Source organism: Sphaeramia orbicularis, chromosome 9 (assembly GCF_902148855.1).
Source record: "Sphaeramia orbicularis chromosome 9, fSphaOr1.1, whole genome shotgun sequence".
In the NCBI taxonomy this organism is placed as follows: domain Eukaryota; kingdom Metazoa; phylum Chordata; class Actinopteri; order Kurtiformes; family Apogonidae; genus Sphaeramia; species Sphaeramia orbicularis.
Window position 1 is genome coordinate 7,359,077 of NC_043965.1, and position 12,498 is coordinate 7,371,574.

Here is a 12,498-nt window from a genome sequence, read left to right on the forward strand (position 1 = left end):
TGTGGGCAGGTTTATCTTTGATTATTCATTCAGAACACTACATACACTGTAAAAAAAAAAATCTGTAATTTAACAGAATTTTTACCGTTTATTTTACAGATTTTTCCTGTATTTGTAAGATACAGGAAAATATCAATGGAATTACAAAAACAGACTGTGATTTTACATGTCAAATGTAAAATAACATGAAAAAACTGCAACTGTGGATAACCATAAAATTTCCTTTTTTTTAAGCTTTTCTTTTCCACAGAAAAATGCAGTTAAAATACATTTGCAAATGTACTGTAATTTCACAATTTTTTTTTTCTATTTATGAGATTAAACTGTTAATTTAAAGTTTAATACTGTAAAAAATAAATAAATAAATAAAATGAGATAAAATTACTGACAATTAACCATAAAAGAAGTATTTGTTCTGTAAGTTTAACAAGAGTTGTTTGTTACGTGACAAATATCTTGTGTAATCACGGGAGGTTTCACAACAAAAATGTTGAATAAATGTATTTTTGTGAATGTATAACATGTGTAAGCTCTGATAAACTGTCCAAATACAGTTTTTATCAGTGGATTGTACAACTTAGTATCACTGAAAATTATATGTGATTCAACCACAACACTTCACATATTCTTAAATTAGCAGTAGAATATTGTAAATATAAATGGTTGATTATCTGTATCATGACAGTTTTTAAAAGTAAAGATAATGTTGTGGTAAGTTTGCCGCATTGCATTGTGGGTATTGGGAATGTCGTTGATTCTGTGTTCTTTTTCTGTGCAGGGGTTCAGCAGGGTTGTGGTGTTAGTGTAAATTTGGGGTTAATATGTGTATGGTAATGTTTATTGGCCTTTTTGTGTTTGTATTTTTGTTCAGGTGCACCATGAGTGAAAGCCATGGGCTGAACAATGCCTTTCCTGTTCATCCATGATACTTTAGTTTTAATTAATATGCTAAATGTCAGACTTGCCATCCAAAAGCAAACCTTGTGCTACTTAAGTTGTACTGTGGTTGACTTTATATTGTTCTATGGCTTTTGTGACTTCTTGTCAAAATTGTACTTCTGTTACAAGAAGTTATTCAAGAAAGCCGCATGAACGAATGTGAAAAAACCTACAAATAATAGTGATGGGACTTTTGGCTCTTTGAAGGGAGCCGTTCAATCAGGAGTCGTTCACTGAAAAGAGCCATTCAAAAGACTGGCTCTTTTATGTTTTTTGCATTATTTTGAAACACCAATGTTTTAATGACTAATTAGCCTGCATGTGATGATTGACATTACATTTTAAAGGTGTTTAATTGGCGCGGCAGTAAGTATAATCTTACCATAAAAAAGAATAGTTAGTTCAAATGTGTGGGCTAAATACATGACATGACATGAGAGGTGACATTAGGCAAATGATGGAATTTGACCAAAAATATCACAGTACATTATGTGGACTAGTCTGTAGCCTAAAAATGAAGAAGAAAATAAAAGATTTTCTTATGAAATAACATTTTATTCTCCTCAAAACAAGAAGAATAAATGTGTGTAAACATACGGAAAAAATTGCACAAAACACAACAGTGATTAATCACTGCAGTTACTTAAATACCTGAACTACAGTGCAATTCTCAAGTTGCATGCCCATCTTTTCTTTCTGAAAAGTGCATCCAAATACTCCTCCTTTTTCTTTGGCTCATTACTCTCAGGTGGTCACTCACTCACTCTCAAACTTTTCTATGCTCACCTCACGCTTCAAACTGTTGCTTTTTTGCTAACTTGCCATGAGACATGTGCAGTGCACTCTTTTTTTTCTGCTCGAACATTCTCCTCCTGCCCAGTGCCTCCCCTGTGGTGCTAAATTGACAGGCAATTGGACACTCCCTCCTTAAAAAAAAAAAAAAAAAAAAAAAAAAAAAAGAACGGCTCTTTACAAAGACTTGGTTCTCATTCATTTCAAAGAGCTGTTTAAAAGATTCGATTCATTCGTGAATGTCACATCACTAATAAATATAATGTTTGTATTTTACATCAACTTAAATTAATGGTAAATTGTTGGAATTAAAATCCAGACAACTAGTTTATTAACAGATAATTGACAGGTTTTGAAAGATAAGTGTTTTTATGTGTGGTATATCATTTTATTACATCAAATGTTAATTGATATACAAGTTCTTAACATAAAATTATGTGATAAACACCAACTAATAACAGATCTTTTCTCTAATTTTAAGCCCTATTATTTGTTTTATAACAATGTTCGTCCATATTTATAGGTAATCTGATTGCTTTAACCCTTTCATGCATAGTGGTCACTTCAGTGGACAGTTCTTCTCCAGCTGTTCTCTTGTATATTCATGGGTTTTGTTGTTTTAGTTCCATATCAGCCAACACAGTGGACACTTATGCATCATCCCATACACTGATATTCATACCATTACTGTAACTGTGCTGTTCTTGATAAACCTGATCTGCAGTGACATGTTTGAATGTAAATCAGTTGTTATTTGTTTGACAAAAAGGTTTTGTTTTTTTTGTTTTTTTGCATATTATCTCCATGAAGTGAGTAATTACTAGTATTAGAATAAGTTAAAATGTGAGAAGACATCAGATTAGCAGCATTAAAAATGTTTTTATTTCATTGTTTTCATATCACTTTCTGATATTTGGTTTTAAACATGTTTCTTTACTTCAAAAATTAAATGCATGGATATTTTTGGAACTCCATAGAAAAAAAGACTCAATCACATTGTTTTTTTCATGGCTAAGGAGGAATAAAAACACTCAAAAAATAAATCTTGACTCAAGTTCTCACAATTCATGCATAAAAGGGTTAAAACATGTAAATATTACAGTATATGTAATATAGTTGTGGTAGAAATGTATCAATTCACCAAAAAATCCAAACTGCGCAGTAATTATTGCTGTTTGAATGTTGTCTAAATCCCACGTAAGCAGGTTCTTCTTCCAGCTCCTTGCACACACCTACAGGTCATAATGCGTTCACTCCCATATCCCACAGTGGGGCCAGTGGAGACGTCAATAAACTTCATTAGAACATGCTTCTTCAGCTGAATAGTGTCCATATAATAACGCTCTTAACATTTAATCAAGGCTATGTAAAAATATGAAAGGCTTGTTTTATACTGCTGACTACTCCCTGTTAACTCCACCTTTATGTCTGTATTTTGTCTCATTTTTAAAGTATGTAACGTGTGTTTGATTTGAATAAAATATGCATAAAACAAAGTAATTTATCGGTCGTTATCTCTTTGAGAAGGCTGGTATTCAAGATTTTATAATGGGATATGAAACGATAATAAAAATGGTGAGCAATGTTCATTTAGGCATTAATTCACTTCTTAAGATTTATAGATAAGACGTGTTGTGAATTAGGTCAGAGGAGTTTTTGAAAAGTGGGTCTCGGGGAAAAAAAAAAGTTTGTGAAACAGCTTTAATGTTAAAAAGGTAGGACAGCAGAACATTCCTCTCACAAATCACTTTTTTTTTTTCTCAAAAGGGCCTAAAGGATTTAAATATAGGACTCATTAAAGCCTAAAGTCTGTAAAATGCCCTTATACTCTTAACCCTTTCATGCACAAATTATGAGAACCTTAAACAAAATGTTTTCCTGAGTGTTATTATTCCTCTTTAGGCATGAAAAAAACAATGCGATTGAAAATGTTCTTCTGAAAAAAAAAATAAATAAATAAATAAAATTAAAAATACTTTAAAAATGTAAAAAATACATTAAAAAAAAAAAAAATTCTTATGAACCTATTTTTCATGAAGTTGCAAAAATGTCCACTCAGCTTGACACCACTTTTAATTTTTGACGCACAGAAACATGTATTTACTGATACACTGTGAAAAGTATGGGGAGGGCTTGTGATTCTGGGGGTTTATGCTCAGGAGAGATCTGCATAATGTCACCAATTCATGTCAGAAAAGATATGTAGTGTCTTAAAACTTTAATAAAGATATGTGTAAAAAAATAACAAAAAAAACAAAACAAAAAACAAAAAGCACAACAAAACCCATGAATATACAAGAGAACAGCTCTAGAATAGCTGTCCACTGTAGTGACCAGTATGCATGAAAGGGTTAAACTAACACCAAAGGGTCAGCTGTTGGTCTGTCAAACCTGAGAAATAAATAAAGACATGATTCTTTCTGTCATTACTCACCTGAATATCTTGCATCACGGTGTACAGTTTCTTGGTGCCATCCACCAGAAACAAACCATGTGTTTACATTCAGAGCCGGGAGGTAACCCGGGCATCTTCAGAACTTTGTCACAACATGCATTGTGGGAAACAGGTTCGCGCAGTCGCCTGACAGCAGCAGCGCAACCATATGATATTATATGGATGAAACAAACACAATGCGGAAACGGCAGGAGCTCCCTTCCCTCCGTGCATATTCCTCCTGCCGTTTCCGCGTCGTGTTTGTTTCATCCATATAATATCATATGGTTGCACTGCCGCAGCAGCACGAACCTCCATTTCCCACAATGCATGTTGCAACAAAATTCCGAAGATGCCCGAGTGACCTCCCGGCTCTGTTTGTAAACACACGTTTTGTTTGTGGCGGATGGCACTAAGAAATTGTTCACCGTAATGTAAGAGATTCAGGTGAGTAATGACAGACAGACTTACAGATTCATGATACTGAGGATATGACTGAGGTTGGACAGATGTGATGAAAAACTGGTCACGAAAGTCTCCCACACCTTTAAATAAAACAAACAATAATTTAGTAATAATAACAGAAAAGTTTGACTGTTTTTAAAGGGCAATTTTACATTTTTTAAGTGCAAATTGAGTTGAAGTCAGCAGCAATTTAAAAGCAGAGGTGCCGTCCAAGTGACTCTAAGCTTATGGAATAAAAAGTTTGGAGTCAAATAAATCAACCAGAGGGAGAGAGTTTAATATCCACCTGGCAGGACCGAGAACAGAGGAACGTAAGCTCTAACCTCATAACCACTAAGATCAGTTAAGGTCAGTCTCCTTTTATTACTCACTGATTGCCCGTCTTAAGTATACGTGTCTCTATTAGAAATGGAAGTGATTATACATGCTTTCATTTCGTCACAGCTCGATTAGCGTCATTCATTACTCGTCTGCCTGAGCCAATCATGTCTGGATCTTCTACAAAAGGTCAAGGCTTCTTCTTCTGCCAGGTTCTCCTAAAAGGTCCCATTTTGTCATCTTTAAACTGACATCACATAAAGTTTTAGGGTCAATTCAAGATTCTGGTGGTCGTTTTCAGAGCTCTTCATGGTCATATGCCTCCCGAAATTGGTGAAGTTTTATATATCGCTCCCATTGGACGACCATTATAACAGGCAGCCCAGATTTCTTTGGGGGGGGGGGGGGGGGGGGTTTGAAAATAAAAAAGTGTCAGAAAATCTTTTTTTTTTTTTTTTTTTTTTGCCAATACTTTTGCACCTTTTTAGAGCAGAACTTAACTTTCAACATCTGGCCATTAATTATCATTATTGTATGTATTAAATGCTTAAAACAGTGTGTTATAGCAAAAAATAAAATAGCACACTTGATTTTTTTTTTTTTTTTTTTTTTAACTAAGTGCAATTTTAACAATGTTGTGCCTAGTTTATCATTTATACATCACAACTTACAGATCAAAGTGGATCTACAAATACACAAAACATTTAATAACACACAGAATACTGGTAAAATTAGACATACTACTCTTCAGACATTTCAGGATGTTCATATTTGTTCAGGTTATTCACACTTTTTCTAAAAGGCTCTTCTGTAAATGTAAACATTTCTGTGTAATTTTGCTTTTTAAAAACTAAAACAAAGACAAAAATTAGCTTTTTTTCATTATTTATAGGTTATTATGATAGTATTTTACTGGTCTGACCCACTTTAGATTAAATTGACCTAAAATGATTTTAACATGCTTGATTGCTAATAACTTCAGTGTAATTTTTGTATTTCACAAATTCATCCCATGGGCCAGATTGGACACTTTGATGGGCTGGTTTCGGCCCATGAGCCACATGTTTGACACCTGTGCTATATATGATAAGTACCAAGGTTATAATAGTTTTGGATTTTTCATTATAGTTTAGTTTTTATTTAGTTTTGACTTTTTTTTTCTCTAATTCAGTTAGTTTTAATGAGTTTTTAGAGCAGGTTTGCTAGTTTTTATTAGTTTTCGTTATTTTCTAAATGCTTAGTTTTAGTTTAGGGGTTTTTTTTTATATCTTTTCTCTTCTTCTCTGTCGTCGTATTCAAATATATCTCAGACAGGACTCTGCTGCTTTCTCCCAACTTTAGTCTCCATGTTTCCAGGTAGAGTGGGGACCAGAAGACGACTGGAAACCACAAGTGACGAGAAGTGACGGACTGTGAAGTGCCACCAGATAAAATTGCTTGAGCGAAATAAATCGATTTCCAATCAATCACACACTGACAAAGACAAAAACGAAGGGAATTTTGTCCAGAATTTTTATAGGTTTTAGTAAGTTTTGTAAACACACAATGCAGTTTCAGTTAGTTATTGTTTTTTTTCTTTTAATTGTAGTTTTTATTTATTCCAGTTAATGAAAATATTCTTACACTTCTAGTTTTCATCATTTTGTTAGTTTTTGTTAATGATAATAACCTTGAACCACACAGCCAGGCCTAAATGGATGCAGTTCAATCAGCATCAAAATCTACTTCGGGGTAGTTACAACTTTGACCAGAACACAAATCAAAAACCTTTTCACAAACTGCGAAATCATTCAATGAATCTCATGTTTCTTACACAATCTCTGCACCCGCACCCATCTGCCACCAGCCTGCCTCTCACAGCAGATGTGACTATTATTCAGTCTCATTTGATGTGTAGGAATTACACCAAATGGAATAACAGCGTCCTCCCGTCTGTCGGTGCAGATCCATCGAGTCGAACCTTTGTCTGCTGTTGAATCACGTCTCCGTCACTGATTTCATACTCCTTTCAGCTGTGCTATTTAAACCGCTGCGGCTCCCCTTCGCCTTTGCATCTGCTGTCACATCATTTAGCCGTTTTATGAACAGAGCCAATGCGGGCTTTGAGGCCGAGGCGCTGACTGTGGCTGTGACTCACACAGACTCAGCGAAGACGCCAGGAAACACAAGCACAACCAGTCACAGTCAATATGGTCCAGGAGTCACCAGCGCTGGTGTCTTCACAACTCAAACAGACGGCCCAAGGACCACAAACTGGCCAGCCAAAGGGTTCAATCTGGCCTGTGGGAGGAATTTGTGGAAATTTGTTAGTTTCTCAAGTTCTTCTTCATTTTTGTGCATGTTTTGCTTTGTTTTTGCTATATTTGATCATGTTTAGTTTTTTTGTTTGTTTCTGTTCATTTCGTTCATGTTTCTCAAGTTTTCGTTCATTTTTGTGCATGTTTTTTTTTTTTCTTTGTTTTTGTGCATGTTTTGCTTTGTTTTTGTTCATTTTTGTGCATGTTTTGCTTTGTTTTTGTTCATCTTTGTGCGTGTTTTGCTTTGTTTTTGTTCATCTTTGTGCGTGTTTTGCTTTGTTTTTGTTCATCTTTGTGCATGTTTTGCTTTGTTTTTGTTCATTTTTGTGCATGTTTTGCTTTGTTTTTGTTCATTTTTGTACATGTTTTGCTCTGTTTTTGTTCATTTTTGTGCATGTTTTGCTTTGTTTTTGCTATATTGGATGATATTTAGTTTTTTGTTGTTGTTTCTGTTCATTTCATTCATGTTTCTCAAGTTTTCGTTCATTTTTGTGCGTGTTTTTCTTTTTTTAATTTTTGTGCATGTTATGCTTTGTTTTTGTTAATTCTCGTGCATGTTTTGCTTTCTTTTTGCTTCATTTGATCATTAGGGATGGGAATCGAGAATCCCAGTAGCTCGATTCCTTGGAATTGTTTGCCTGCCTGCTTAACAATTCTGCTTATCGATTCTGCCTTTGTTGCGCATGTGTGATCATCATGGAGCATCATGGGTACATTGCATTGTTTTGGTCAGAACATAGCCAACATGGTGTTGAAGCAGAAACGTTCCAAACAGATGACACCAGGTCCACTAGAACACTGTCAAAGCTTCCATTTCTTCTAAAGGGTGGAATCCCTCCACTGTGCTCAAGCATTCGTCCACAGCATGTGATTCATTTCATTCTCTACTTAGCGGCGCTTGTAAATCTAGCTGCAGGACGTCATCCAGGCCCAGTTCCGGTTCCGGTGCAGGCACCAAACGTCATACACCCTCAAATACAAGTTGCCGAAGCTAGGGGAAAGGAAATGAGGCATACAACAACGGGAGACGAGCAGAGTCGAACCGGTTCAATCTAGTGGAAATGCGGCAATAGAGGAATTAATAAAGGGTCTTTAGTTTCACTTTCACTGTACCCCTCCCACAAACCGGGCCCGGCGTCATCTGTTCTTATTAGTTGTACATACTGTATATGTTATATTTTCTGCGTTGAGATGGAGATATAAAAGACAGTTAATACAAACACACCTGTTTGTACTCTATTATTCCTTCACCCGATGAGAATTGATAAGAGAATCGATAAAGAATTGGATCAATAAGCAAAATCGATAATGGAATCGGAATCGTTACAGTCTTATCTATTCCCATTCCTACAGATTATATTTAGTTTTTGTTTTTGTTTGTTTATTTCTGTTCATTTAGGCAGCAACAGAATAAAGTGCAAGAAAAAAATTGACATGCATAGGGATAGTGCAAAAGCAAACAATATAAAATAATGAAAAATAATAGTAATAAAAAAACAGAACTTTTAAATTAAAAAAATTGTGCATGTTTTGTTTGGGCTTAATTTGATCATATTGCGTCATTTTTTGTTTATTTCTGTTCATTTTGTTCATGTTTCTGAAGCTTTCATTCTTTTTTCAGTATGCTTTGCTCTGTTTTTGCTTTATTTGATCACATTTTTTGGGCTTTTTTTGTTTATTTCCATCCATTTTGTTCATGTTTTTCAAATTTTTGTTCATTTTTGTTCAAGTTTTGCTTTTGTTGTACTTTATTTTGTTTATATTTGTTGTTTTTTTTCTGTTAATTGTGATCTTGTTTCTCAAATTTCTCAAAATTATTAAGTGTTTTGTGTATTCGTAGATCCCGTGTGATATGTTAATTGTAATGTACATGTGTAAATGATAAACCGAGGCAGAATATTGTTTAAATTACACTTATTTTTCTTAAGACATTCAGGTTATTCAGGGTTGTTCCTGATATTCCCACTTTTTTAAAGGATGCTTCATAGATGTACACATTTTCATAATGCAATTTTACTTCTTTCATTTTAAAACATACAAAGTTGACCTTATTTATAGCTTAATTATTCTATTATTTTGCTGGTCTGGCCCACTGGAGATCACACTGGGCTGAATGTGGACTAAAATAAGTTTGACACCCCTGATCTATATGTAGCTTTGAATGCCCTGTATACACTTTCTGAAGTTTATTTTAATTACCATCCAGTTTCCTTGTGTGAACCACAAATGGTCTTGAGGATGCACTATTTTTAGTCAGCGTGATGTTTATCAGAAAACAAGGAACAGATCAGCATGGACACATTTGGCAGTTTGTAAGAAATGAAAGCTGCTTACTTTTCAGTCTTTGTTCCCTTGTTACATCTTTCAACATCTCTTTGTTTCTGTTCATGGCTGTTGTTTTTCTCTTTGCTGTTTTCTGCTCTGTGCACACTTCCCATGAGCACTTTAGTGTATCTTACCTCAGAATGACTAACTCCCACCCCCTGTTTCTAACCTCGATGACTCCAGTATGTCTTTGGGTTTGTCATAGATCCTGCTTTGACTCAAAACACTCTCTTTTGTGTACATTCTGATGGTTTTATCTCAATATTTTTGTCCAAATAGTTCAGAAACATCAATATATCCTCAAAGTTTAATGGGAGATTTTTCTTCCTAAGTGAGATGCGAAGAAAATAGATGGTTAGTTGTGGTAGAAAATTATTATTTACAGCCACAGCATGAAAAATATTTGAGAATTTAAGAGGTAGAACATTTAAAATCATAGTCATGGATGAAAAAAATCAATGTTGACAGAAATTAAGTTAAAAAAAAAAAAATACATAAAATAATAATGATAATTGCTTTAACCTTTGCATGCTAATTACTTTCTTACAGCAGGAAGGCTGTGAATTTTAGGTTTTATCTCAATATAGTTCAGAAACATCAATATTTCCTTATAGTTTAAAGGCAGATTTTTCTTCCTCAGTGACATGTGAAGAAAGTCGATGGTTAGTTGTGGTAGAAAATTATTATTTACAGCCACAGCATGAAAAATATTTCGGAAATTTAGAGGTAGAACATTTAAAATCATAGTCATGGATTAAAAAAAATCAATGTTGCGAGAAATTAAGTGAAATAAATCAACAAAATAATAATAATAATGGGTTTAACCCTTGCATGCTGATTATTTCCTCACAGTTTTGAACTACAGATCTATTCAGAATGTATTAACAGCCTCTCTGGTGTCATTAAATGGTTGAGTAATCCTTAATCCATGTTTCAGGGAGCAGGAAGGCTGTGAATTTTAGGTTTTATCTCAATATAGTTCAGAAACCTCAATATTTCCTCAAAGTTTAATGGGAGATTTTTCTTCCTAAGTGAAATGGGAAGAAAGTCGATGGTTAGTTGTGGTAGAAAATTATTATTTACAGCCAGAGCAGGAAAAATAGTTGAGAAATTTAGAGGTAAAACATTTAAAATCATAGTTATGGATAAAAAAAATCAATGTTGCAAGAAATTAATTGAAATAAATCAACAAAATGATAATAATAATAATGGGTTTAACCCTTGCATGCTGATTATTTCCTCAGTTTTGAACTACAGATTTATTCAGAATGTATTAACAGCCTCTCTGGTGTCATTAAACGGTTGAGTAATCCTTAATCCATGTTTCAGAGAGCAGGAAAGCTGTGAATTTTAGGTTTTATATCAATATCGCACCACAATATTTCCAATTTTTCCTAAGACATGAAATGACAAGAACATTCTGGAACTATGATGTTTATAAAAATGTATTTATTTATTTAAAATAATTTTTCAACCTTCAATAATTGTGCGTTTTTAATGCCAGTGAATGTTTTAAAAGTCTGTGTAAATGACTGAAATCCTTTTTTATCAAGGTGAAATTGTGATATGTTTTCAGATTTGCACATTTTATTCTTGTTTCGTTCTTTGAAATTAATTTGACTCCAGGCTTTCTAGGCTACATGCAATGGTTCTATTTAGTATTAATATTCCAAACAGCAGGAGCAGGTCTGGCGCCAGAACACACTCCAGACCAAATCCACTAATAAACCCTATGCATCCACAGACTGGATCAGTCGCTGAATAATGTATAAAGCTCATTGTTTCCACATCTGTTTTATGGTATCATCAAGTTTTCTTCTTCAACTAAAACTCATAGAGGCTTATTTTAACAGTTGCACAAAATAACACTAGTTGCTTTTCCATCAGACATATACACAAAACTTTATTAATATTTAATAAATGTCGAAAAAAACAGAAGTGCGTAATGTCAGTTTTTCCATTAAATGACAAATGCGATGATTTGTTTATTTATTATCGCGAGATGACACGAGAAGTCATTCCATAAACATGACGATGAACGTAAATATCATGTTGATTTACAGATATATTTATTACTATTATATATTACCCCTCTATCCTGTACTAAATTAAAAAATGATTGGGTTTCCTGGTGTGTCCACACATACGCCATGTTTCTTTTAAATCTCTTCTTCTTCTCCTGTTGTAACGTACGTCAACATCCGGTTTTTTTTATTCAGGTGACTAGTTGCAGAAAAAGGTCTTTCCATTGCAGTTTTGCATGATATATCAATTGCACTACCCCCGAAAAATCCTCTCTTGCCAGCACAAAAACTTTGAATTGAAAAATGAGAGTTTTGGCGAAATTGTCATTTTTCCATTTGATAAATTTTACGTGCAAGTTATAGTCTCACAATTTGAGGGTCAATCAAAAAGTGACTACAGTGTCTTCTCATGCTATTTGCACCACTTTATTCTATACTTTTTTTTTTTTTTTTTAACAAACATTCCTAGTTGCAATACTTTTATTTTTTATTTTTTCTAATGTAAATAAGTGTACATTCTTACTGTTATTTGTTGTGCCTTGTAATTTTTTGCACTAAACTGGTGAGCTCTACCTCAATTTCGCTGTACAATGACAATAAAGAGATTCTGATTCTTATAATCTTTAAATGCTGCGTAAAAAAACGCAAAACATGCACAAAGATGAACGAAAACTTGAGAAACATGAACAAAATGAACAGAAATAAACAAAAAAAACTAAATATAATCAAATAAAGTGTTAAAACAAAGCAAAACATGCACAAAAATGAACAAAAACAAAGCAAAACACGCACAAGAATTAAGAAAAAAGCAAAACATGCACAAAAATGAATGAAAACTTGAGAAACATGAACAAAATGAACAGAAATTTAAAAAAAAAAATCAAATAAAGCGTTAAAACAAAGC

The 12,498-nt window shown here is 33.7% G+C and overlaps 1 protein-coding gene across 1 annotated transcript in view; it reads right to left on the reverse strand.

Moving 5' to 3' along the window:
* whrnb (whirlin b) overlaps nucleotides 1-12,498 on the reverse strand; it is a 280,302-nt gene that overhangs the window by 167,547 nt on the left and 100,257 nt on the right. The window lies entirely within an intron of this gene.